The following is a 7,600-nucleotide window of genomic DNA, read 5'->3' as shown; positions in this document are numbered from 1 at the left end:
TTGACAAGGATAAGTCGAACGATTTGTTACTGGCTATAAGGTTCGAAGCTTTGTAAGAAGTACATGAACACCATCAAACATTACGGAAGGTGTCGTTATGCAGTCAGTCAAATATTACAATCACAGTGACAGACAGACAGGGACTCTGGTGTGTATGGGAAGCTTTTTATCTCAAAGAACTATAAACAAACCATTTTATATTTATTTTTGCATAGTCAAAACAAAGAAACAAAGTGTATGTATGAACATAAATGTAAACATGTATTATGTTTTTTGCTTCTTTGTTATTACTGTTATTGATGAGATACATTTGCAATCTGATTATGAATGTTAATAAAACAGTGGTTTCATAACAAATAAGAACTGTTTTTCAATTTGTATCACCCGAAATTAAAATTATGTATATGGATGGGTGCACATTCCTTGATGTATGGTAGAATCCTCACAAAACATGGAGTTTCATGTAGAAATCTGTTATAGTATCTGAGATTGAGTCCTGAAAAGTAACATCATATACAAACAACGGGCAATAACTCTGATTTAAGAAAGTGTAGGGTTATGGTTCTTGTGCACTACAATTCTCCTCATTGAAAAGTTTGTGACATACCGATGGACAGACGCCGCCAATTCTATCCCTCCTCATATGGCGGAGGATAAAATATAAATCCAATAATGCTTGTCTGTGGTCTTTTAATTTAAGTTTCTTTAGTTTCCAATAACATGCTCATATGGGTTTCTTTAATATATCAAAATAAACACTACATAAATAATTTCATTACATAATAGTTAGCATACAAATTTCACATGTTAAATACAATAGTAATTCAGTATCAACTTCATAAAGAAGTACAGCAGTATTCACAAAGTAAGTTTAACTTGTCAATTTTTGAATTTGCAAATCTTGCTATACAAACATTCTACAAAAAAAGTTACAAAAGACTAAAAGCATTATTTCTTAAAAGTTGACCCAGCATTTGTAAAAATATTGCAAGACATATACATTTCCAGAAAGAAAATTCATTTCTGCGTTGAATAAGACCGAGATCGTGAAAATCGCTGCACAATTGATGAATATATGTCTGTTCAAAGCGATGCACCCCGTTTTGGGGTGATTTTGAGTTGCATACCTTGTTATATATATATTTGATAGTGATTTTTTTTTCAGAAAAGTTAATTTTTCGTTATAATATGATTATTTATCATTCAAAATGATGTTTTCACTAATTAATATCATAGCAACACGCTAACCTTCCGTGATAACACACATCACATTAATACTGACAACCAAGTAATTCATTTTTGTTAATTGAAAGTTCATGTACATAGTTACAACCATACAATTATTTGATGAAAAAATGAGCAAAATAACTCATTTTGAATTTGAATGACTTGAATACTATGTCTGGTTTTAAATGGTTTTGCTTGTTGCTTAGATAATTTGCATGATCGCATACCGGTATATCAAAATAGAATTTGTTAGAAAATATATGATAATGATATAGATGAACATGTGTATACAAACAAATAGAGAATATGAGCAAGTACCTCAAACAAAATATGCTGAGCAGCCTCGCGTACTAAGCTTTGGAAGGAAAGGCACAGCCATTCTAAGCTTGCATATCACATCATATAAAATTATGTCCAGCAAAGTAATGTAAATTCGCTGTTCTATGTTGTGGTGCGCAAGAGAATGTCTCTCTGATATGTTGCATCTTCTTAGGTGTAATAGTACTTTGCACACATCCATTGTCCATGTGGCATCCGATATCTTAAAATAGACAATATATTATATAAAAAAAAATTATGTATAATAGTTTAGTCATATGAATTTAAATATTCGGTATTATAATTTTACTACACAAGTGTCCTTAAGTAAATAGAAATAACATGTTAAGCTGCACAGTGACAATTATTACATTTTATTTCCAGTAGCTATATGTCAACTGTTGTTTACCATACAATATTATAACCAAGAATGTTAAATGTAATAAAACAAAATCATCAGATGCGTATTAATCTATTGCTTTACAGCCGTATAGCTATAGTGGTTAAATTCTCCACACAGTTCTATTTTTCAATAAATCAACATTAATATACTTTACCCCACCCACCATAAACATTGATTATTGTGTAATCAACAAAGTTATCATACGGCTAACAACAAATCAAAATCAATAATATACATATTAAAAATATTTATCAAACACATCCAACAATTATTTCCAATATATTTTAAATGATAATTGATTTCTTACCTAAAACGATGGATTGACAATTTGCTTGAATTACAACGGCAGTAACGGAATGTCCAAATTACGTTGAAACCGGAAGTCATCGGTCTACAACGGCATTATGGTCTATTGGAAAGTGGAGAATGTACTCATAAAAGCTCAGAGCATTCAAGAAGAACTAGGGCTCGAACCATTGACCCCATGGTGTAAAAGTCTACCCTTTAGACCACTCGGCCATCCATGCTCATACAATGAGTGATGCGTTTCATAGTTTATCAAGTTTATGTAAGCAATCCTCGTATCTCACAAAATATAACGAAAACAGTCTATTTAATTTTTAAATTTACTCGATGTCAATACTATAAGTACTCCGATCAGTATGTCAGTAATGGCATCTTTAAATTTTAACAAGTTTTTAAGTACGTTGTGGGAATTCACAGATCTACATTAAATTATTACTTAAAGAATGATATCTTGAAAAAGACGAGCTAAAACACACATTTATATTTGTCCTCTTTACGAGGGGGCCGCCATCTTGGTTTCTAAAGTAGTTCCAAATCCAATATGACGGCCGCCTACGTACATCAGAGAGACGGTGTGGTGTAGCCCACTGTCCGATGCGTTCAGATTGGAAACTCAAGGTTAACGACGGATAAAATTATGGTAGAGTGGAACACCGCTATTTCGAACATCGTTAATTTGACTGTTCTCAGCGTACGTTACTGAGGCATAACCTCATTTGATATTTCTTAATATATATATATACATGTATATATATATATATCGCTGAAAAAGTGAGAAACGGCATTCATCTCAATGCAAAAGGCACTAGTGCACTTGTTACAGCCATAAATCAACAACTACCAATAACAAGGCACGGGTCCAGAAAAGGAAGTGTGAACGAACATCCCCAAATTGCTTCGTTTACTAAAAGATCGCGATGGCAACAGGGAAACAAATGCACGGTATGTGGACTGCGAAATCACAGCGCCGAAGACTGCTACCGAAATCGATGGGGCGCCGGCGGCTACTCGTACTACCATGGGCGCTACAGGAAATACCGAGGACAGAGACGAGTCATGGCTCCAACGATGTTTCCAATATAGGACAATTTTAACAGACAATCGCATGATATACAACAAACAAGCAGTATCCTTTCTCAAAATAGGTTCCATACACTTAAGTACATATGTATAGAATGTAATAATAATGTCTGCAAATGTGATGCGAGCAATTCTCTTTTTAAAACATCATATTGTTCAAATTATTTGACGCCTAGTAAAAACAATATTGATAAATCTAGTTCAAGTACAAATTGCAATACATGTATTTCAAATATTGACAGGCGTATTGCTATTGACAAGTGTGACAATAATACTGCTCCTAATTTAGACTTCAATTTTTTTAATAGAGGGTTAAATGTTGTTTGTCTTAATACACGTCACATAATGCCTAAATTAGATGAAATTAAATATGTACTTTCACATTCAAAAATACATATTTTAGGACTATGCGAAACATTTTTAATCAATGAAATACAAGATTCGGATATACAAATTCCAAATTTTAATTGTATTCGTCGTGACCGAGATAATCGTAAGGGTGGTGGCATAGTTGTTTACATATAAGACAATATACCTTTCAAACATAGATTAGATTTAAATACGTGCTCATTAGAATCGGTCTGGATTGAAATTATAATCCCAAACGCTAAATCGTTTCTAACTAACTTTATCTATAGGCCACCGGATTCTACAATTGACTGGGTATCAGCCTATGATAACAGCTTTAAAAATGCTATTAACTGTATGAGTAAAGAACTTTATATTTTAGGTGATTTAAATATGAACTTTCAATCTGAAAAAAGAAACATTCAAAAACTCCCGCTGGAATTCGTTTGTAATTTCAAATGGTCTTAAAAATAGACCCGATCGTATTAGCAATGTTTTTGTTTCATCGTATAGTGTTAGTGATCATTTTCCTGTATGTTTTACAAGACAAATGCATACTAAAATACCTAAGAACAAGCATATATCAAAAGAATATAGGCAATTCAAACATTTTAAGGAACACACTTTTAAAACGATTTATTAATGTCAAATTTAGAAATGATTGACATGGTCTCAGATCCCAATACATGTCTCAATTATTTACTTGATACCATAACATCAACATTAAACATCCATGCACCTATTAAAACAAAAAGAATTAAGTCACAAATTTTACCTGGATGGTTTTCAGACGAAATTAAACATGCAATTTAAATGCGAGACTGGTTGAAAAAACATCACAAAATCGACGAGTACAAAAAACAAAGGAACCACGTTTCTTATAAGAAAATATTAACAACAATTTTATAATAACTCAGTAAAGGAAAATGTGTCAACAAAACATATATGGAAAACAATTAATTCCCTTGCACATCCAAATCCTTCCCTCACTCTGCCATTAACACTTAACGTACATAATACAACCATTGACAGCATTCCTGAGATCTTAGACACATTCAAAACACATTTTACTAACATCTCCGATTTGATCACCAAAACTAAATTTGAACCATATAATTATACAAAATTCAAAAGATATCTCAATGATAAACTAAAAACACATTTATTTGAAATTGCACCAATAACAGTATTTGTGGTCCGTAAAATAATCGACTGTTTAAAAAACAATAAAGCACCTGGCCTTGACAATATCGGTTCTGATATACTCAATATAAAGAAGTGAAACTCCAGCTGCTGGAGCAGTATTGAATTTTAATTAAAAACAATTAGTTGGTTCTTTATTTAAGGCAAGTGACCGATTGCCCAAACAGTACAAAACAGCACAATACAGCACAATACAAACCAACATAAACACAAAATATGAATAAAGCTGGGGTCACCGCCTTGGAACGGTCAATGCAAAGCATTGGGGGTTTAAACCTGGTTATAGAGCGCTCAACCTCACACTTGGCCCAGCAATATTCATAATACATTTAAGTGTAAATAAAATTTAACGTCATAGCATTGTAACTCAAATTAAACAATAATAAAAGGGAATTAAAACGCATTCAATTTAATTACTATTTAATTACTCAATTGCATTGAAGATACAAGAGTAAAAGAATTACAACTTTTTGACGAACGATCAAATAAAACTATTAACAATTGTCAACTACATTCCTTCTTTATAGAAAAGATTTGAGAATATCAAATCATATAGTTAATATCTCAGATAATCATCGCGCAAATACAGGAAGAAGCAGCAATAATGGGTGTAAAAATTCCATATTACATAGCTTGGTTGTTTATGTGACTGCTAAACAAATTAAAAATAATTAAATCAAACAAGAAACGCCTATCAGAGAGAAAATATAAATAAAATGGAACGTTATAAACCCAATGACCTATGCATGTAGATTACAACTGGGAAAGTCGGTCGTATGACGTCACAAAAATCCATAATGACGTGAACAAATTCCAAGGGCAGTACTAAATAAAAATATTAATGGGGCTGTGCTACTAATAAAACAAGTTTAGGTGATTTAATATTAAGAAGCAAATGAATAAAAATGGTAATTCCAATAAAGCGACATTATTGGAATCAAACAGTATATAGGTGTTTTGACAACTGAAGACAGAAATGATTTGATGTACGAGTAGAGTCCAAATGTAGTATACATGCAGATTTGTTCATACGACACAATGACACAATTTTATTCAACAGTGAAAAATGCCTATAATGTAGTATTAATGCAGATTTGTTCATACGACACAATGACACAATTTTAATCAACAGTGAAAAATGCCTATAATATCACTAATGATTCCAAATTTTAAGGGAAAAAAGATATAGTGAATCGAAAACCATCAAACACGTGTTTTTAAGTACATAAGCATCGTATCCTTTTGATAAAAACAAGTTAATTAAATTGAAAAGTTTAGTATGAACATTTGGTTTAACATATTTTAATTTGCGGACACGCTTCAAAACATCTCCGTAAAATGATGGATGGGAGATTCCATTATTTAAATGCCATTTTAAAGAAACATTATATTTTGAAATTAAATCACCATACTTAGAGTAAAATCTAGCAAATTTATTTCTTAGGTTATGATACAAAAAGCCTTGTTTTAGCAATTTTTTAGTTAATATTAGATTACGATCATTAAAATCTTTAATACACGAACATGCTCTGGCATAACGTACCAACTGCGAAATGTAAATACCATAGGAAGGTCCTTTAGGGATGTTGCCATCTAGAAACGGAAAATTTACAATTTCAAAGTTAAAATCGTCCCGTTTGTCGTATAAACTAGTTTTGATCAAATTATTATTAATAGTTAAATGTAAGTCTAAATACGCAGCGTCTGTATTGGATATACACGATCTATTTAAGACTAGTTCTTTTGGGTAGATTTTGTGAATATATTGTTCAAATAATGGATTATCTAAATTAAGTATGTCATCAATGTACCTACTAGTAAGGTTAAAACAATTAATCAAATCTACTTGCTTAGTTTTAGATAATTCTAACATAAATTCGCTTTCATAACAATATAAAAAAAGATCAGCTATAAGTGGCGCACAATTAGTACCCATAGGAACGCCAATAATTTGTTTCAATATTTTACCATTAAATTCAACAAACAAGTTATCCAAAAGAAAAGTAAGTGCTGCACAAAAGTCAAGACCAGTCCAAATGATGTAATTATCTAATATCTGATTAGTAAAAAAAGCTGTTTTAGTGTTTAAAGCTATATACAAACATTAACATTGTGGTGATACCATTGTCGGCTCAATAACATCAATCATAAATAAGAGCATTCAAAGTGGAATTTTTCCGGACAGGCTTAAGAATGCATATATATTGCCTGTGCATAAAGAATCAGATAAAAATGACCTAAACAACTATAGACCCATTTCCATACTCCCTACTATTTCTAAGATATTTGAAAGACACATTTCAAATCAAATGAAGTCATTTCTTGAAAAATATCAATTGTTGTATACTTTCCAGTCTGGTTTTCGTAAAAATCATTCTTGTCAGTCATCATTGATTCGACTTATAGATTCTTGGCTACAAAACATAGATTCTGGAAAAATTGTAGGGACAGTATACCTTGACCTTAGAAAAGCCTTTGATTTAGTAAATCATGATATTTTACTTAAAAAACTTTCTATGTATCATTTCTCTGAGAGTGTGCTTACCTTGATGCAGTCGTACCTATCGAACAGACAACAATGCGTCAAAGTCGGAACACAAAAATCAGCATTTCAAACTATAAAAGCCGGGGTACCTCAAGGATCTATTCTCGGCCCTCTTCTTTTCCTTATATATATTAATGACATGCCGTTTTTCCTTCAAAAGGGAGCGTTAG

This window comes from Dreissena polymorpha, chromosome 5 (genome assembly GCF_020536995.1).
Source record: "Dreissena polymorpha isolate Duluth1 chromosome 5, UMN_Dpol_1.0, whole genome shotgun sequence".
Classification (NCBI taxonomy): domain Eukaryota; kingdom Metazoa; phylum Mollusca; class Bivalvia; order Myida; family Dreissenidae; genus Dreissena; species Dreissena polymorpha.
This window is presented reverse-complemented; position numbering follows the sequence as displayed.